Source organism: Nipponia nippon, unplaced genomic scaffold (genome assembly GCF_047370975.1).
Source record: "Nipponia nippon isolate SJK-2023a ecotype South Korea unplaced genomic scaffold, ASM4737097v1 scaffold_2, whole genome shotgun sequence".
Classification (NCBI taxonomy): Eukaryota; Metazoa; Chordata; class Aves; order Pelecaniformes; family Threskiornithidae; genus Nipponia; species Nipponia nippon.
The window spans coordinates 47253353-47274627 of record NW_028262336.1 but is presented as its reverse complement, the minus strand read 5'-3'; the positions used below and the strand labels follow the sequence as shown (position 1 = coordinate 47274627).

At 48.0% G+C, this 21275-nt stretch overlaps 1 protein-coding gene across 1 annotated transcript in view; it reads left to right on the top strand.

The window, feature by feature from the left end:
* The first annotated feature begins 992 nt into the window (after window positions 1-992).
* The window catches only part of RAI2 (retinoic acid induced 2), a 44943-nt gene continuing 24660 nt past the window's right edge, over window positions 993-21275 (top strand). Inside the window, exon 1 of the mRNA XM_087757375.1 lies at window positions 993-1140. The gene's annotated coding sequence lies outside the window, so the exon portion shown is untranslated. The remainder of the gene's footprint in view (window positions 1141-21275) is intronic.

Sequence of the window (21275 nt, the reverse complement as noted above, 5' to 3'; positions counted from 1 at the left end):
GCAAGAAAGAAATGACCAACTGCATCTGCATGGTTGTGCTGTTTGGGGAAAAAAAAACCTTGGAATATCAGTAGTGGATGTTCAATCCCGAGATGCTACGAATTCACTCTCAGGCAGCTTGACCTAAATTCCTATGGGCGATGAGGAAGCCACATATTTGGAGCATTTGAAAGAAAACTAGACAAATGCCTATAAATTATCGTATGGGGGACATTCCTACTCTCTTTCGGAAGATGGATTAGGCAGATGACCTACTAAGTATTTTTTTTTTCTTCTTTCACTAATTCCTACGATGTCATGAGCGTGCGTGTTTTACCCTTTCTTAAATCATAATCTGTTTGATCCAGCACCAGCCAAAGGTTTCGAAACGCCCATTAAACCACAAGAGGAAATCTCGAGCGGTTTGCTAATATCAACAGAAATCCAGATGGAATTACAATCATCTTTTATGTACATTCGAGGCCATATTATGTAATGCTAGCCACGGATTTAGTTTAATGCACCGCACCTTCCAATGAGCTGCTGGCGACACTAACAGCGATTTGAAACCTACGAAAAACTCTTTTGCCCTCAAGAAAACCATTTTAAAGCCCGGAGTCCGCGGTCAAGGGGATTGGGATATTCGGAGTCTTATGGGAAAATGGGGACAGGGGAGATCAAGGGTGGAAAAGAGAGGGAAAACAATTTTTAAAAGAGGGGGAAGGGGGGGGGGGGAAGTAAAAGGAAAAAAAAGGGAATTAGAAATCTGGACACTCTGAGATAGCGGCAGAGGAGGCAAGGTCAAAACTTCAAGCAAGCAGGGAGGAAAAAAATCCACGAGATGTATTAGAAAGGCCGACGCTGCCTGCTGCGGCATCCTCCCGGACACGAGTGGGACCCCACGCATCCCACGCCGGCGCGGGGCGGGGGGGGCGCCGGCAGGGGGGCGGGGCGAGCGGCGGTGGGCGTGGCCCAGGCCGGGGCAGCCCCGCCCCCGCCTCTCGCCCCGCCCCGCCCCGCCCGGCGCGGGGGGGAGCGGGACCGCGGTACCGGGCAGGGCAGGGCGGCGCGTCCCCGGCGGCGACCGGGGGTTGACAGAGGCGGGCGGCGGCTGCGGCCCCCATGGAGCCCAGCTAGGGGCTGCCGCGCCCTCCGAGGGAGGTAGGTGCTGCGACCGACGACGGCGGGCGGGCGGAGCGGTGACAGGTTGGCCGGGGCGGCGGCGTTTTGCGGGAATCCCCCCACCCCCCCCTCCCGCCCCCGCCGCCTCCCCACCCGCGGCCGCGCTCTGCGGTACCGTGGGGAGGGCGGCGGCGGTCCCGCGGCCCCCGCTTCGGCCCGTGACTATTGTTAATCGTGGCGCCGAGCGGGCGCAGCCGAGACCCCGGCGGCGGCGGCGGCTTTGTGCGGGTTGTCCCGGCCGTGGGGCTGCGGCGGTGGGGGGGCGCGGAGGGACCGAGGCGGGGAGAGGGACGGGGCGAGACCGTGACCGCACGGGCAGAGCCGCCACCCCCCCCTTCCTCCTCCTCCTCCTCCTCCTGCTGCTGCTGCCTGCGCAACTTCTCCAAAATCACGCCCGTGGGTGCGCGGGGAGGAGCGGCGCGTGCCGCGGCGAGGCATCGCCCCCCCCCTCCCCCGTCCGCGGCTCCGTGGGTGCTGCCCCACGGGAAACAAAACACGGCGGGGCACAGCGGCTGTAAGCGCCCGGGTGCCCGCTCGGGGTTAAAAACGTAGGGTGGGTCGCAAGATGGGCGGCAAGGGGATGATTTGGGGTCCCTCCCGCAGCCGGTCGCAAGCGAGGAGGAGGAGGAGGCGGCGGAGGATTTCCCCTCCCGAAGTTGGGGCAGAAATTCCTGCCGCTGTCGCCGGAGCTGTCACCTGCACCCCCCGGCAGGGCTGCTTCGGGATGGGGCGGCGGCGGGGCGCGGGCACCGGCGCCCGCGGCTCCCGAAGTCGTGCGTCCCGCGGGGGGGGGGGCGGGCGCCGCGGGGGGAGGCGCCCCGCGCCCGAGTGGCAGGGCGCTTACTCACCCCCCCTTCCCCCACCCCCCCCTTTTTTAAGATATTGTTTTGGCTTTGATTCAGTCGCTCTTGTTGATGTTAATTTTCTCGCATGCCGTTCTCCATCAGAAGTCTTTTTCCAAAAAATGCTTAAAATGCAGGGTTCGATATATCAATACCTATATAGTCTAATGGGGATGCATTGTTAAAGAGGAGAGAGTATCTGGTTGCCCATGAATTCTTCAGGTATTCTCCATTTAAACTTGATAAGGAAATATTTTTTCTAAGTAACCTTTCATGTCATTTATCACTAGCAAATCGACTTAACGTTTAACGATTTCCTCACACGTGTATAGGATAGGAATATTTCAGGCATAAAAGTAGTATAGGATGAAAAATCGTCGCCTTCCATTTTTTATTTTTTTTGTTATATGTAAATTTAGAGGCGGCTTTCTTTCCTTTCCATGACCCTCCGAGTGGCCCTGGTTAATCAGCTGTAACTACAGTGAGGACTCAGTCCACCGGGCTGCCGGTAGCCCGCACCTTTTCCTGCCCAGCTCTGCTCGGGCAGCCCGTTCAATTAATGCTCCCTCACTGCTTCGCCCTTGGCGTCTCTGATGAATTCTGTAGCATTTCTGCGATAAGCTCCACTGGGACTCTCGTGGAGACGCTGAAATCTCTTTCACCTTGAGAGATGATTGAAGCCAAATCTGAAGAGGGGATAACTGCTGGAATTAACTGGAGAGTGATGCTGAGTTTCCGTGTGTACGTTAAATTCTGGAGGCGCTCCAGTCGCCAGAGCTATCCGGGTCAGACCGGGAATCACCCCAGTGATGGCTTTTGCAGGCACCTGATCGCTTCCTACCAAAAACGCAAGTGATAAGCTTTTGCAACGCGTGTGTGTTACGCTGCGAGCGCGGGACCGAGGATGGAGCCAGTCGCGTAGCAGGCATGATGTGTGCAATGAGCAGGTCGTGCTGAACACGCTACAACTTCGGGAAGCTGGCGTTTGCTGTGCAGAGCCTGCAGCGGTGTGAATTACGGGGAAAAAATGCATTTGCGTGTAACAAAGGCGGCTGGCTCATCTCCTGCGTGAGGAACTTAATTTTTTAGAAAACCTGGCTCCCGTTTCCGCCTCTGCCACAAATTGCCGGTGTAGCTTTGGGCAAATCGTTTAATGCCTCCCTGCCCTCCCTCTCCCCATCTTTGCCCGTGACCCGCCAAAGGCTTGCCTGTACCGGGCTGTCAGCTCAGACCTGAACTCAAACCTTTACCTTCCCCAGCTGCCTTGCGCACAGCAGTCTGAAGCCGGCGATAGGTGGTTCCTCGCTGCTCCGAGGGGATACGGTTTGACATTCAAATGCTGCTGCTGGAGCCGGTAGTACAGACGTAGCAGCCTCACAGCGATTCATCAATCTCTAATCCTATCCCTCTTCTAATCCGGTCATTCTCTGTGGCTAATCAAATCGCCCGGCATCGCTCGAGCGGCGTTTGGCTGCGTGCTCGCCCTCGTGTCGGCTAGCCTACATCAAGGCCGGGAAGATGGGCTGAGTATCACCAGCTCCTCCGGACAGAGACCGTCTGTCACGTGAGGTTTGTAAAATCCGTGGCACGAGAGAGGCCCGGTGTGATTTAGAAATAGAAATCGTAGCTAGAGGGTAAATTGCAACATCATCACAGAAAAATGGCCAGAAAATGGCACCTCGGGCGTTCCTGTGCAGCCAGCTGTGTGCATGTCAGGAGGGAACGGAGGTGGAAGGGTGCAGCTCCCTTGGCGTAACAACGGCATTCTTATTTTAGCATGGAAGACAGCCAAAGATAAGGAGTGGTTGTCATCCGGCTGGGTGTAGGATTTAAAAAAAAAAAAAAAAAAAAAAAAAAAAAAAAAAAAACAGAAAAGCTGTGTGGAAATAGAAATATTTTGATGTAGGTACTAAAGGAAGAAAAAAAAAAGCAGATAACCTTGCAAGTGAGGGACTAGCCACATAAAGCTGGCAGTACAAGATTTCTCCCATAAAATCCAGAATGATCCTAATTAAGCCCAGACCCTGTTAAATGACACATGGCTTTATTTATTTCAGATGTTTCTAGGTCCTAGAGATGGGGCCAAATGTGAAGAGTTTGATGTGCCAGATAGTTTAACCCCAATTACTTCTACATAAATCACGTGATTGTTACAGGAGCTGGGTACATCTGATGGGTGCCCCAGAGCTACTGATAAAAATATCTATATTTAAAAAAAAAAAAAAACAAAACTGAAAAGTCTCTGGCGGTGTGGGCGAGGGTCTGGGGGAGAGGGGTGTCCATCCTCTCCGCAGGCAGGAGGATGGGGATGCAGGAGCTGTTGCGGCACAGCGTGCCCGCCGGTCTGTATGCGCAGGCAGCTGAAATGGTGGCTTTGTAGAGCAGGCAGCCAGAGAAAGGGAAGCAAAATGGGAGCTGACAAATATTCTCCTTATGAAACTGGGATGGATGAATGATTTATGGGGTACTTGCCTTTTTTTTTTTTTTTTTTTTTAATTTTATTTTGAGCGGAAGGAGTCTGTTGGTGATGTGCGGTGCTAGCCACAAATGGCTTGTTTTGAGATCAGGCTGTGCTGGGTCACGCCTCCAGAAACAGCATCTACAGAATAACAATACAGTAAAACACTTTTCAGCATTGCTTGGGTTTCATAGACTGTCTTTAGGAAGAAAAAGTTTTCCTTATTTTTTGTTCAAAGCCCTAGGCCTAAATTCTCCCAGCAGACTCTGGATTTCAAAAAGGCGGTGGCTGTACGAGAGGTCCTACGCTCGGAGGATCATTATTAACCTGTCTTCGTTCTCCTCGAGAATTTCCATTCCTGGGTTTGCAATATTGCCCATCCTTCCCAGGGCACCGAGCAGCTCCGTAAATAGGCCACTCTGTGGAGGAGCTGCTCTGCCGGGTGATTTAATGTTGCTTGTTGGTTCTGGCTTTCCCTTTTTTTTTTTTTTTTTTTTTTTTTTTTTTATTTTCCAAACGGGTCTGTCCATGCTATCCTTTAACGTGCAGAGCAGTGCTGTAATGTGGGTGGGGTGAGTTTACAGGGTCACATCTGAGGGATTTTGCGAGTCCCGTGGGCGGCCAGGTGTCCTGGGGGACCCCCACGGCAGCTGCCGCTCCACGCTCAAGTGCTGGCTTTGGGTGCGAGTGACTGGACCCCTCTGAGCTGCACCCGTTTCCAGTACCCTTTTATTTTTGCTGGTTAATAGGGTATGTAGTTGTTTGGAAATGCTTCTTTGAGGCATCGTATGTGGGGCTAAATGTTCTCAGGAATTAACCAAAGAGCCTGGGACAGGTCTCCTGCCCCTTCACCCTCCTCAGAAAAAAACATCTTTCAGGTTTGTGGCTTCCAGGTCCCTGTATTGCTTGCACCACCCTTAAAGTAGCTAGAGAGCAGCTACTATAGCAGAAGGAAGGCGGCTGCTGTTGGCTTGAAGGGCAAGCTGGGCTTGGGTTTGCGTTCCCCCTGCTTTCCCCATGGCCAATGCAAAGATCTCAGAACAAGCCCCGGGACTGACCATGTCCATAAATGTCTTATTACCTTGTTATCTTTGAGCCAGTGATCGGGGGTGAGCTCTGAGGGGCAAGAGAGGTGAAGGAAGTTTTCCGCGACACCTCACTGAGCTTCCCTGGGGCCGCGGAGGGCAGGCACCCCCCTGAACATCCTAGGCCGTTGCTCCAAACTCAGTTGGTCAGGCTAGTTTTGAAGAGCAATCTCTCCTCCGACATCTACATGTGCTTCAACCTTTTCATTATTTCTCTGCTTTTGTCGTGGCAAGGAAAGAAAGAGGTGGGAGAAGTGCAGCGGCCACCAGGAAGGCCAAGAGGACAGCGGCTCGCGCCTGCCGCGGCAGACAGCGTGCTCCTCACAGCAAAGCCGGGTTATTTGGAGGAGTGCAGGTCTTGCATTCCAGCGAAAAATAATTCATTAATGGCCAGAGAATAATCACTTTACTCCAAGAAGCCTCTCCAGCTGCATTGCACCAATTGTTCTTTTTCAGCCTCTGAATCCTTAATGACAGTAGTAGCTAATTTCTCTTTCTGTGTTTTTCTAGCTGCAATGTCCTATTTTCTCTGAGTTTATTGAGAAAATAATAGAAGTCATTACATAGCTACTTGTCACCTTTCAGAGAAGAAAACTTCTCCCAGGTTGAACGGCCAAGTTAGTTACTTGGTGACTGACTCAAACAATAGCGACTTTTTGTAGCTCATCAGTTATTCGTCTGTGCTTAGTGAATCAACTGATTAGCTAGCCGAGTGTTACTTAACTTAAAGTCCATGAATATCAGAAGGTGGCGAATAAACAGTTGCAAGCAGTATAACAACGGCACAAGTGCATTCTGTTGCCTGGAAGCAAAAACCCCAAACCATAGGGTCAGGAATGGCAAAGTGAGAAATGTGTATTCATTGTGTTTATTTTTTTAAAATTTGATTGTCTTTGAACGCTTATGTGACAATGCTGCACAAAATGGTCCTTGGTTTAAAAAAATAATTAGGTGGTCCTACATATATATATATATAATAAGTTAAAGAAAAGATATTGAGGAGCGTTGAACTAGGTAATGCAGAAGGGCAATGAGAATGGAAGACATGGAAAACTAAGTGAAGCGTGAAGTATTTTTGTGTGTGTATGATACGCATCTTTCTGGTTGTTGGTGATGGATCGCTTGCTGTAGAGCTGGATCCACACAAGGCCACTGCAAAGTAAACAGGAAGGGCAACGCGTTGTTTTTTTAATCAGGATTTTCCTAACTGAGCGGTCAGGCATCACTGTCTGAATAACAGCTGCCCTCATCTCCGGCCTTGGTGGTGGGGCTGGAGATCAGGAGGCAGCTCTTGGCCAGGAGGTCTGCCCCGCAGAAAGGTGGGGGAAGAGTACTGCTCGCTTGGATCAGCCTTGCTCTCCAGGCTGTAGGATGCTGAGGAGATGCCAGAAGGAAGTAGGAACGTATGTACAGATACGTTATTGTACTTTTTTTTCCCCTCAAAGCATCGTGTGCTTCCCAGGGAAGAAAATGAGAAGGATCATTCCTTGTTTGGAAGAATTGTGTCTGTGTTACTGTCTTGAGCAGCTGTCTTTGCGATTCTCAGAGACAGTTATTGCAGGTGCCAAGCCCATTGGACCCACTATATAAGGTGCCTGGCCATGGGGGAAGAGTTTTCCCCAAGACCTAAGGCAAAGCGGTTGGATCAGAGAGCTCCACCCAGAAGATCAGTGGGTCTGCAGCCCTGGAGGGTCTCCTGGTGTGACAGCGAAAGGTCCCTTTGGCACAGGATACTCTAGTGGAGAGAGCATGTAGTACTTGCACAAGCATATCCTGGAAGAAGGAAGGCATGGAAGAGCCTTGCTGTTGTAGCCGTGACATGCTGCTAATTCATATCTGGTCTCTGGGGGGTGGATGGAGTTACTTCTTGCCGTTTCGCTACAGGAGGACCTATGTACGGTTAGGGTGGATTCACAAGGCTTCCGTGATGGAAGAAACGGGGCTCGGCATTACAGCTCTCATGCGTTGTGCGTGCAGGATACGTGAAAGGGTGTCATTCTCTCACAGGGCTGGTGGTGCCAAGGTCGGTATCTCATGTCTCCCCCCACCGTTGTACCTAAGCGGGTGTTCAGTGGGCGGAAGACTGCTTGGCCACGCTCCAGTTGTGCTGGAACCAAAGTGGTGTTGGTAGGTGGAAGAAAGCAGTTGCAAGGAGTCATATTTCCCCACTCATTGAGGGAATGCGTCTGCCTTTGGTTTAGGTTTGCCATTTAGGTCCCTAAGTGATTTTTTTGGATGCTCAGGGAGCAGCTGTGTTTAGCCATGAAACCATCACTTGTCTTTTAGGATATATTCTGGCTGTCACCATAGCTTTCTGTCTTCTAAAGGGGGCTGTGAAATTGATGCGGGTAGCCCTGCATGCCATCAGATGCTACGGAGAAGAAAGTGAAAGCAGTGTATGGCTGTGTGCCGTGGATGCCCAGATCCACAGCACGTAACTGCAGAGCTGTGCAATGACCGTCCTGGAGGCACCTCATACAGCCTCCCACCTGAAATGGTTAAATCAAAAGACGAGATGGATGCTGTTGGTCATGAACAGGCGCCAGACATCTTAGATTTGCTTTGGTTACTGGAGAGGCTGGTCAACACTCTCGCTTCCGATTCGCTTTCTGGTGGAACTGAAAAGCTCTTTGCTTTGAAGCATAAAGGTCCAAATATTTTGGGACCTAGTGCTTCTGAAACTGCTTTTCTTGAGAAGAGGTGCCACCGCATTTCCAAGGAGCTGAGGTTCTCAAGCTAGCAGCCTTTTATTTTTAAAAAGGAAGGAGGTGTTTTTATTAGAGTTTCCTGTTTTGAACTCTTTGGTTGAAGGGTATGAAGTGGTCAGAGGTGGGAGAGTTATCATTTAGGTCAGGGTTTTCTCTTTGTATTTTCATATTTGTATACACAGAGCACATATATGAATTGTTTTCATATTTATATTATATATTTTGATTTGTACAATTTTTTCCCATTCTATATAAGGCTGCTACTTTAATGAAGACTAAATAAGGTTTCCTGTCAGGACTGGTTTAGATAGAGCTGGTCCTGCCTGGGGCAGAGGGATGGGTTAGGCGACTTCTCAAGGTCCTTTTCAGGACCTTTTCTGTGGTTCTAGGCAGCTACCCAACAAAAAAAATTCCTAGTAGGTTGTGCTGGTTATGCTGATAGGGTTTTGCTATAGCATTTAATGTGGCTATTTGCTTGAAAAGGAAATAATAGCTAATTGTAGCATAGTTACTGCTGCTGCATCAGACAAATGTTTCTTAAAATTAGAGGAAAACAACTGATGTTACATTTTTAGACTAGCATCGTGATATGGCTATGATTAATTTTTCCAGGAGCTTTGTGTTTTTTCTATCTGCTTAAGTGTATTAACATTTCAAAAGGTCAAAGGTAAGCTTTAAAATGGATGCCAAATTAAGATGGATGGGAGGAAAATGACATTTACTTCTTGTTACTGCACATTGTTTGAATTTGACCAAAGGCAAAAACAAAACAAAGAACAGCCCTTCCCCCCGTACGCACGTGCGCATGTGTGCATGCACAGACAGACAGACAGACACGGTCCCATCACCTGCCTTCCCTGCACACCTGGCCCAGGAAAACCTTATTCATCTAGGCAAATCATCATCCTAACAAAATCAGTAGTCCAATGTCTTCATTTCCAGACAGCTTAAGTATCTCATTTAACTGGTGTGAGTGGACTCCATAAATAAAAGTAGCTAAAATATTTATATTAGGAAAATACGGCTAATAGGAACCATAACCACGTTATCATTTCCTGCCCTTGCTGGATTTGAGATGATGATTTCATCAGGGAAGGGACTGTACCCTCATCCCTATTCATACAGTTTCTGGCACACTGAGTCCCTGTGAAAACAGAAAATAAAATATGGCGGGAATGATGCCTTTGCTTCCAGGGGGAAGGGTGGCCAGTCGCAGCCGAAAGCCAGGCTTTAGCAGAGCTGCTCTGTGAACATACCAGTCTACAACTTTGGTTTTCGGGAAGACAGCATAGCTCAAGGGAAGGACCGAATCTGATTGATGTCCATCGTTTCCACTCTTGCCCTGAAATGATGATGGGGAGCTAGGCTGGCAATGCGGCCCGTGCCTCGGGAATCACAGCCAATCTCTCCTTCAAGGGACCCAGCCTGCTTTTGTGGATGTTGTTTCACAAGACAGATTCACTCCCATCCCTTCATGACATTTACTAATCCAAGATTTAAAAATAAAAAAAGGAAAAAAAACCCCTAAAATTTCTTCAAGTCCTTCTTCCCGCTGGTGGCTGGCGGTTCATCAGCAAGGATTCGGGCTGCCTTCTGCATCAGCCTCCAGCTGCCTCAGCCCCGTGCTATACCACGAAGCACATCCCGACCTCTCTCACAGGGACAGAGGCATCTTGCGGTGCCCGGGGTATCGGGGTCACATTTCCCCCGAGGCTTCGCCAACCCTTTTCTTCAGCAGCCTGCAGCCTTAATTGCTGTGGATTTAGTCCTTTTATTCTTGTTTTTAATTTTTTCACTAACTTTCCTGAGATCAGAACTGTCTCTTCCCAAAACCAGGGGCCAAATACCAGCCTCATTAGCTGCCGGTTCAAAATGGTGTGGGTGTAAGTGGGGTGCAGCTTCAGCCTGTTATCAGTGAGGTTGTTTAGACGTGTAAGTTGTGGCTGGGCAGCCGATAACCAAGAAAAGGCAATGCTGCTGTTCCCGTAGCCGTGCCTACCCGGCACGCTTTGGCAGGCAGCGTGCCAGCCCCGCGCCGCGGGGGAGAGCGGGAAGATCGATCCCCCCTTGGGCTCCCCGAGGTGGGGAGCTGCCCAGAGCGGAGCCCCACGGCAGGGTAGCCGAGGGCTGGCGGTGCCTTCCTCAAGGGAGAAAGCTGCAGTGCTCAACCCCTGCCCTACGCACAGGCCCGAGATGTGTCTGAGGTTAGGATAAGGGCTGGACAAATCCTTTCCTCCCTTCCCCAACAAGCAGTAAGCACTCCTAAGCATCCCTTTCTGGCTGCTGAAAATGTTTGTCTGACAAAAAAAGAAGGGAAAAATGTCAAATGCTCAAACGCTTTGTTCCAGCGTGAAAATGTATTTTTCATTTCAGACTGAATGGGTTTTTACCCTCTGAGTGGAACAAACAAAACAGGGTTGTGTTTTTTTTATTTTACCAAAAAAGAAAAGATAGTTCTTAAATTGCTCAACCCAAACTTTTTTTTTTTTTTTTATTTTTTTTTTTTCCCCCAGCCTGGGCACCATAGCAAACAATTTCATTATTTGCATAGCTCTAATTGCAGTGATTAAACAAACACAGCAAACGCCGACCCTTCACAGAGCCTCATCGCAACCCCACAGCCAGCTTGGTCTGTATTTTGTCAGCGGAGAGGGAGATCGGAGCAGCTTTGTGCTAGACTGAAAAGAAATTACCGACTTTTTTTTTTCCCCCCAAAACTGACACATTGTCAGCCTAGAGCAAGAATGATTTTGCGCATCCTCTTGCTAGCAGGCTGAGGGATATCACCGTATTGTGGTACAGTTTGAAAAGCGTTTGGATTTTGAATGTCTTGTTCACGTGTTACTCCTTCTTAAGTTGCAACCTCTGTTGCTGTTATTAGAATAACGTGTGAGGTTGACATTCTGTTAGTGATACCAATAGTAACATAAAGGACTGAGAACCAAACATCTACATTTTTTTTTTTTTTGTTATGAAGACGGCAGGTACTTAAAGACAGAGTTAAGGAAAATTTTATCTGGCTGCAGTTCCATCAAATAGGAACAAGCAATTTTTTGGACATTTTTTAATGACATTTATTTATAGCAGGTAGCGCACAGGCGGCTGCTATTTCTCAGCGTGCTGGAAGAATGTTCTCCAGATGGTGCTTACTGTTTATGCTTTTATTCACTTCGCTTGAACACAGCAGCACTCTACACAAAACATGGAAAATTGGAAAATAAAAACAATTATGTTTTTACAAAGTGCCATGTGATTTGCTGAAATGTCTTAGCTGACTGATGAGCGATGCTCGGGGGCAGCGTGGGGGATCGCGCCTGTCGCAGAAACCCTCTGCCCGAGTCCCCAGATGGGGAACAGGCATCGCCCCAGCTTGAGAGGGACTCGCCCTTCTCACCCCAAAAGGTGGGTCTGAGCACGGCTGCTAATCCTACCCTCGTGTCTCTGCCTGTTCTGCCTCCTTTTTCCCCCATAGGGATTTGAGCAACTGTAGGAAAGGGGTTATAAGGGCAATATTTTTGTTGGGTTTTCTGTGGCTGTGCAGCCCCAAGGTGGGAGAGATGCAAGACAAAGCATTTCATAAGCCGCGCCTGTGCCATCGTGTTCCTTCGGCTTCTAATCTCGGTGAAAAATAAAGTATTAAGGCCTTTGGCTGGTCCAGCGGAAAGCAGTAGCAAAAGTCAAGACTGGTATCCAAAAGGACCAGTGTGGTCCATGATTTCTGTTGGTTACAGTGGTGAAAATATATATCCAAATGGCAGGCATGCTCTGGCAGGCTTTTCTTAGGCAGCTTCTGCAGGACTACTCACCCAAAACATTTTCAGACTGGAAGGTTTAAATAAAAGACTCTGGAATCTTGAGATTTTTTTTTTCCCATTAAAAATAATTGGAAAAACATTGAAAATAATTTAACTCTTTCAATTTTGTTTAAAAAAAAAAAACAAAAAAAGGCAATCATCAAAATGGATATCAACAAGCAGGAAAAAAGTCTTTTTTTCAAGGATTTATATATATAGAAGAAATAAATATTTCTGGCTTCTACTGAAAAAAAAAAACAAAACAGAACAAGAAGACGACAAAACCCACATCACTTCAGGACAATTTTTCAAATAGCAAAAACCATATCAAGTTTAAACTTTTGAATGGGTCACGATTATTATTTCTTTGTAAACACGAGCCTTCAGATTCCTTCGAAGTCTAGTTTAAAGCCAGCAATACTTTTAGTGAAATTAAATTTCAAGAAATTAATGTGTAAACAGTTGTTCAACCGGTTTTAGGGATTTCTTTGCTAAACGGGCAGCGCCGCACGGCGCTTCAATTTCTCTCCCTTGCCCGTTACCCAAGAGACAGCCCTTTTCCAAGCAGAATTCTTGCTACATCAGCTCCATGCTGTTTATCTTCCGTTGCTCCCTTGGCAGTTATTATTTCTTAATGTGTTAATTGTAGTTCCTGGACCCTCACGTGTGAGCGTGTGTAATGTTCACGGTAATGATGCTGACACGTTCTCTAGTTCCTGGAATTGCAGAGAGGAAACCTTACGTACGATCTGGGCACAGGGCATCCAGTAAGAGAAACCAATTATAAGAATTCAAATAGCGTAAAACGAATAAAGTGGGTAATTGGGGAGAGGAGGCATTGGGTTGGGGTTTGGTTCTTTTTGCTTATTCGGTTATGATTCCTTCTATAGCTCTTGCTTTGTGTGATATATGTATTTTTTAATTAAAACTTGAATTATGTCACTTGCTTTCCACCTTTTAGCAGTATTTCACAGTAAATTCATTCCTAATAGCAAGTAGTCAGGGGTAAGGAATGGCTTTGCTGAGCGATGGGGACTGTTAATTATTAAAAAGAAACCTATGGATTTAAAACAAATTAGACCTCATTAAGCCTAGGTCTGTTTCCACACAGACCAGCTGACATGAAAAAGCCTATCTAGAAGCGTGGAAAATGGCACTTTTTAGCTGACGCCTCCCTAGCAGAGATGCGCCTGGGCTGGCACGGGGTGCATTCACTCTTTTGGTTCATGTCAGAGATCCCCGGTCTCTGATCTCCATTCAAAACCTGTGGCTTTCTTGCATCTTTCCCATTTTTCTTCCAGCTCTGCTGTCACCCTCGGCCACCCCCGGTGATGCCACCCAAGCCCACGTGCACGCAGTTGTCCCACCTCGCTCCTGGAGCCAGCTGGTGTCCACCGGGCTGGCTGGGTGGGTAACCCAGGCCCTGGATGATCTAGGTGCTAAGCCCAGGTGAAAAGATTGGCTGCTCCAGGTTTTGCAAAAGGGGAAACATGGGAAAACTCCTTTTCTCTTCCTTTCTGTTGGAGCGGAGAGAAATCTTTGACTTCTGCCGTGGGACTCTTGCCACGGCCAGGCTGACAAGCTCTGTAGGATAGATCTACTTATTCTCATTTACAGAGGCAGGGTTTTTTTGTTTGTTTGGGTTTATTTTGTTATGCAAATTTGGCTGTGACTCTTAAGTTGTTTGTACTTGGAGGTTTTCTGTGGGACTTTACGGAAAATCCAAAGGGCTGCAGTGGTGGTTGGAGACCCTACACTCAAACCCATGTGACTGCAGCCTGTTTTAACCTGCTTTTCCAAAATTTTTTGGAGGCAATGGGTGAGTGCGTCCACAGGAGAGTCCTAATAAGGAGAGTGAAAGGTGACCTATAACGAGCATTTTAATTGTACGTTCGCAAGCATGCCATGTATGGGCTTTGCTGTCTAGCTGAGACATCCCCCAGATCTTCTCTAGTGTTACAGGCAGTCACACACTCGTATCGGGAGAAGAAACGCCCATTCTGCTGGCTAGAAATCAGCAATAACATTTTGACATCTGTGCAACAGTTTAAAATGAATTATTCAGCACACAGATCGTGCTGTTTGAGCAGCCAGCACATCTCTGCCCATTTACTACTGTCAGTCCATGGTGGAGATATCATTGATGCCAGTGGGAACTGAGCACATGGACTGGGGGTAGGTTTTGGCCCATAGCCTGGAACAGCATTTGACAGCACCCCTGCAGAATATGATAGGAATAACCTGCTTTGCCACCAGCAAAAGGCTGAAAGACAATGCCAGTCTGTTTCTTCTCTTAGAGTATTTTAAATATGTGCGGGGAAAAAAGACCTTCAGAATTAAGGAAATCATTAATCGTTTGACTGCTTAAGTTCTGCTTTACAGAGTGAAACTTGCATGTAATTTTGATGAAATCAATGTATGGCATATGACCCTCCAGAAGCCCTGAGCATCTATTGCCTACTGGGAGTAGACCCAGAGCACAAACTGGCAGCAGGTCCAGGCCAGTCTCCAGCTTCTGCCAAGTCAGAGGGTTAAAGTGAAGCAGTTGCTAGTTCCTGTCAGCAAAGAAACTTAATGAGATTCACGATGTAAGCAGCATCTTATTTGGAAACACAAGGCGAACCGCTGTAAGAACACGCTCTGGGGAACTGCAGATGGGGAACTGGAAGGAAACACAGATCAGCCAAACACCAGGAAAACCAGGCCTGCTCAAGGCAGGCATTCAGGAGAGAAAGTGGTCATCTATCTTGTATTTAGCTTCCTAATTCAGCAAGGTCATCTGAATTAAACCAGTGTATGTGTGGTGAGAGTCCAACATCTGTTATTGCACAGGATGCCTGTTCCCTGTAGCTGCGTTTTAAATAGAAATGCAGAACATAGTATGGCAATGGTCTGTGCTATGGGTTATTGTCCTTTCCTCACCTTCCTTTAAGGACTATGTTATAGCTGTCCACTGATGCTTATCTAGCGGGCAAAAATTTGGGAGCACTCAAATAACATTGCAGTATGCAGCAATATCATCTGCCCCTCGTTGTCCATGTTCTTCAAGTGGCTAACTAAAAATCCAGCCTGCCCCAACTTCTACCTGCTCTTCCATTTATGTGTAACAAATAATACCCTACAGTGGAAGTAGCCCAGTGCTGTACTTGGAAAGGCAAGACATACTATCCAGGTAACCATAAAACAAGTGGCTAGTATACACTGAAGTTATTGTGCAGGAAAGCACCTCTATTGAGAAAAGACACTTAAGCACGTAATGAAAGTTAAGCAGATCCTTATGTCCCACTGAAGTCGGTAGAATTTAAGCGTATAGCTAAATCTTACATGCAATAAGGGCATATGCTCTGATAGTAACACTATAGCTGTAAGGTTTTTGAACCCCTGTGTGTGTGTATGGCTTTATTATCAGGGTCCCCAGGAGCTTTGCAATTAGCTGAAAGACATGAAACCGTGATGAATGCCATGCAGCTCTGGATCCTCAGGTGCCGTGCTTCGGCAGGAGGTGGGACCTGGCTTCCTCAGCTGGTCCTTGACAGGAGCAGTTCTGCAGCTGCTGCTGCCGCAGCTGGGCGCGAGCTGGAGTTTGCATCCACAGTCCCTGTGCAGTCTGCACTGCCCGGCCGTGGGTACGCGTGTGTGGTGACATTTTTGTAGTAACTAAAAGTCTGTTCTAGCTTTTGTAGGGGCTGCCGTCTCCGAAGTGTCTGAACCTTCCTGCTGTCTTTGATCTGCTCACCATCACTGCGCTCCCCTGGGGCGGGAGGATATTATTCCCCTTGGGCAGGGAATAAGAAGAGGCACAGAAAGATGTCGAGTCCGATTTTAAAAGTTATTTTCACGTCTGCATATGCAGAGACGTCTCTGTGAGGGCTTTTCCAAACCTCCTGCCTGCGTAGTTCGAACCCTGTCTGCTGTTACAAAGCTGGCGCTGAGTGGCTGTGCGCCGCCTCACGTGGGAAGCTCGGGAGCGCGGACGTGAGCGTGCGTCTCCCGGATCCTGGATCAGAGGAATATACCTTACCAGTGTAGGTCTTGGGTGGCGAGGGGGGGTGGGCTGTGCAGAAGCCCAAAAAAAGGGCTGAGGGTAAATAGCTGGAGTAATATATGTGTGAGGGTGAAGAGGGCTACCTGGTTTTATTGCCACTTGATTGGAAGGATGTGTGTAGCTTGTGAGCATCCATTAATTAGCGATGCAGTTGCTCCATGCTGGTATCAATAAAACCTTAATAGTACATGATACCAGCCTGTGATTGCTTCCTTTTTTCCACATCCCCTTGTGAGGACGCCTGTATATCGGTGCAGCTGTGCGCTGTGTACAGTGTATATATGCTGTGGCTGCTTACATAAGAAAGGGACAGTAAAATCATTTAGCGGCTAGTTACCTCCGGTGTGATTTTCCCAAGCGTTTATAAAAGGATCTTTGCTACGCAGCACTCTCTCACGTGCACAAAATAACCGACGTTGTTTTTTTTTCCTTCTGCTGAGACATACTAATTCTTAAAATGGCTCCTGAGCAGGCTTTCCTAGGTATGTGTAGTGGCTGCAGCCTGATGGGTTAGCAACAGCAACAACAACAAGAGAAAAAGCTCTCCTTCATTTCCTTTATATGCACATTGTGCAGCTTTTCAAACAGGGCATCAAACACCGCCGGCTGGAAATTTCCAGGCCCATTTCCTGCCTGGTGCATGCTCATAAAGCAGGATTGTCTGTACGGTCCGTAGCTGCAGTACTGCAGAAAGTCAATAAAGGGCTGACCACCTCACCTCTATCAAAAGCAGTTGAGAAGCCCTGCCTCATCTGCCTTATTAAAACCACACTTGACTCCCGCAGAGCAACCTGGCTGGGAACCTTGAAGAGGAGGGATAAAAAAAGGAGGCTGAGATTGCAGTGAGTATTCTACAGCTAGGTCTTGCAGTAAGGTTGAAGAGTGCTTATCGTAAAACAAACCAAAAAGGCAGCTTCATTAAAACACGGAAAATGCCTGCATTTAATGCAATGAACTTCTGACTCTCCCACGTACAGTACGGCACAGAGATAAGATGATTAGTTATTGCAGCAATGAGTAGATTTAAATAGCTCCCTAATGGATTTGTATTTTGAATTTAAATATGTGTATGCCTATATATGTGCATGTGTATATATACTTAATCTTTGCAAGAAAAGGTATGATGTAGAAATAGATGCAAGAGGTAGAATTTCTACTGCAAAATGTATTTTAGAATGTGTTTGAAAGGGTGCTTTTTTTTTCCCCCTTTCCCTTATATAAGAGTAATTGATTGAATGTTTGCCAAGCTTTCAGTAGTAGCCATCGGGAATCCCCACCCCCACCTTCCCCGGGCCCGCTAGCTTTTTCTCACCTTAAAATGAAAAAAGAAAGAACTTTAACAGAAAGACCATTGCTTTAGCTTAATACTGTAAGATTTCAGAGATTGAATTTTCTGATAGTAATGAAATGAACCCTGAGTTGTGCCATGAATTTGATTGCAGTTAATTTGATTTTTGAGATGCTCAACAAAGCTAGCCCATTAGCTTTAACCTCACATACTTTGGATTTGTACAAAGTGGGATTTTTATATATATATGTGTGTGTGTATAGATAATATGAAAATATCTCTCTGGTAATTCAGTTGTTTGAAACAATTACTGTCAGTGAGTAGTTACTAACTATAGCACTGTTGGAAGTGGTATCTGGCATGTTGCTGACCAGTAATCCCACTACGGTTATTGCTTTGATGGTACAGGGTTAGTTTTCCTTTTCACGAGGAAAAATTCAGCTGAACATCTCAGCCAGGAGACACATGCAAACTCTGTCCTGCAGCTTTCTCCAGTTCTCATTGATCTTAATGAGACTAGTCATATGAATAGGAGAGACCCTTGTCAGAAAGGATTTTTTTTGGCTGAAACTCACAATTTCTATTTATTTGATTTGCCTCTGAAGACTTCAGAGTGAAGTGCTCCTCTTGGTAGTATTTGCCAAGAGGCAACAACCGTGGGGTGGAGCATCCCCCAAGGTGGTCCCAACGTCTGGCCTTTTCTCTTTACGCAGTTTATTCTTGGTCAGCAGTTAGTAAGATGGTGGAAGACAGCCTTTTATATATGTGTATATATAAATAAAACCAGCTTCAGATAAGAAAGTATTCAGTGATGTCAGAAAACTAATGGCACGAGGCTACAGATAACCGGGAATAGTGTTAAGGAGTTGATCGTGGGGGGGAAAAACGGGAGGGGGATTCTGCAGCTGGGAGGAGACTGGTTACTATGGGGAAAAAATTAGGGAGGATGTGGTTTCCAGAACAGGGGAGAAGCGAGACTGGGGAGGGAGGAGGTGAACGATGGGGGCACGCAAGTTGAGAGCGATGCTGAAAGTTTTCCAGGCGATGGGCAAAGGTTGAGCCACAAAGGAGATAACTGCCATGAGCTGCTCGTGGGAGGTCCTGTAAGCAGGGGAGTGGAAAATCTCAACAGAAGTCAGGGTATATATGACTTAGCGATGTGTGGGAGGGAAGGTGCCCATAGATGGGAAGAGGGTTGGACACATGGCTGGAAGCAAGGCGTTTCGTCTGGATCTGTGCCGCTGAAGTACGCGTCAGGCACTTACGGAGCCAGGAGCCAGGCTGCCTCCCTCCAGCTCCGTCATCCCCAGCAAACCTGCTGGAGGGTCGTCTCCTGGCCCCAGCGCAGGGGGGCCTGGGGCAGCCCTGCTTCTCACTTGGGTGCTTCCGTCTGTGTCCCGTGGAGGGCTCCTGGCAGGCATGGCAAGCTGCCTATGGGAGCAAGACCAGCACACGCACCGGTCCCCTCCTGTCCACCTGAAGTATTCACGCGTCTAGCCTGAGGCAGAGCTGGGCACTCGCACTGGGAGTGATCCAAGAGGTCCCCGGTTTGGGCAGGGTGACGAGCCAGGTACCAGGGAATACTGCAGCAGGGAGCTGCCCTCCTTCTGGAAGATGCTCGCGTGCCCGCACCTCTGCGACATCTTCTCAGGACCTGCCGAGCCACAGTCCAGGTGTCTCCCTTGCTTACTACAGGGCAAGGAGAGGTTTTGTTGTTCCTAACTTACTATTTTATAGGGTTTGGGTTGTTCTTTTAATTCTTCTCTTTCCTTCATGCCGCCTTTGGTGGCCCAGTCTGAAGGCAAGGTGCCCGGTTATTTTGGCAGGAATTAGGCAAACCTGTTCAGCAGCAGAGGAAGGGGGAAAAAACATTACAGAGAAAGCACTGGTGACCTCACCAGAGAGTCCCATAGTGCCAAATTTAGCACTAAAAATCAAGAGAAGGGACAGAAACTACATCTCTCTCTTCAGAGGGTGCTGAAACACGGTGCCCTGGAAATGCTCAGGCAACAGAGACCATTAAAACATGCTCCTGGCATGGGGCTGCCCTGCGATGCTGGCCATTTTGCCCCACAGCGGATGGTGCTTGCTCTTCCATGGGAATCTATATCCATAGGCTCCTTGCCAGGTCTGCCTCCATGTGCTCCCCAGGGAGATGCGCCTTTCCCCACGGCCAAGGCTGGGAGCGGCGTGAATCGTCACCGAAAAGGATGATACAGCTTCCATACTGCCACAAAGTTAGACTAATTCAGAGGCAGTGTGTCTGACGTTTCTCAGCCAATGCTAGCTAGAAAGGAAACAATTTTACACATCAGCAATTTTTTATGATTAATAATATTATCCTGCCTTAATTGAAAAATGGGCTGGTGCCCTTAAGAAAAAATTAAGCTGCAAGAATTAGTATCTAACCTCTTTATGATGAATGTGTATTTTTACATGCTGCATATTACTGTCAGTGCTTTTAGAAATAATAGTGCCGTGTATTGTAATAAAAAATTGTCCTGTGTTGTTTGTAGTTGCATGGCACCATTCTGTCTGGCTGACTTGGCTTTAAGAGCCTGAACGCTTGGGAAGAAGCAGCGTGAGGATGCCGAAATCCTTTTAAAGGGAATTTATGTACAAACAGGAGGATGATATGTAGGCTCCGAGCTCCGCTATCAGTTGTTATTGCTGAGAGATATTCGCAGGGAGTCAATGCCAGACGGAGCATTAGCGATTGCCGGCCTCGGTGCCTTCGTGGGAAGCCGGTCATAAAGTCGGCGAGGGCTCTTGTTTGTGGGATTTTTAAACACCAGTGAATCATTTTACGTAGAAAGGCAGTTGTCGTTGGGGTGGGTTTGTGCAAAGGTCTTTGTGAACCACTTTCTCTACCCAAACAAAGCTCAAGAAGGAGAGAGAGATGATGCTGAAGGACAGGGAGATTTGTTATGCCTGGCGGAGAGCCGGCAGCTGGGCTCTGCCGAGGTTTGCCAGGCAGCGTGCGGGAGCAGGGGGGTGTCTCCTGCCTCTGCCTGTCTGCCCATGACCGCGGGCAGTCCCGGAGACGGGGCAAGTCATGGCTTTGAGGCATCATGCTCCTTTCGCCTGCCTGGTCCCGCGTCTTTGTCTTGTGCGAAGCAGCCCAAGGAAGCTGGGATTGAAGAAGGTGAGAAGGTCTGGGTGTCCCTCATATGGACAGTTGGGGACAAAACAAAGTCCATAAAATCCCTTTTGGCCCTACTGCTGTCCTGGCATCGTCCATCTCCTGCAGGCTCCTCCTCGGACCATGGCTTCAGCAGCAGGCAGGGAGGGTGCCTGCGGTTCAAAGTGAAACCACGTACCTGTGAGGGGTGTGAATGTGATGTGTTAAAGTACAAATGCCTTGTTCCCCCCAAACCTAGAGCTCTTAAATGCTCTCGGCAGCAACGGGTGGGCCGGGGGCTGCTGGCAAGGGCTGCCAGCGTTTTCCTGCTGCTGTGCCCTGTCCCTAATCCGTTGTTGCTGCCTGCGTAGGCTGGCCCTGGTGCACCCTCACACCCATTCTCCGGCGTCTCTAAATTTGTAGCAAAGGTCTTTTTAGCTACCTCTTTCTTTGTATTTCAGCCAGGGTCCCTATTAAAGCAGACAATGAGGAAGTCTGCATTAAAATGCTTCCTTCCATCCCTCCGTCCTCCCCCCCCCCGCCCCCATCCTCCTCGTCCCTGGAGGAAACGCTTGTCTCTGCCAAGATCCTGCCTTGCAAAAGTAAACAATATGAAATTACAATAAAATGTTTTGATTTGCTGGGCCTGACATTCAGGAGCTGCACAACAGAGACTTATAAAAAGGATCTTCTATAGATAGCCAGTGTGAGAAAAAAATAATCTCTCATTTCGGGCGTGTTTCGGATCCAAGCGTCAGGGCAGTGTAGATGGA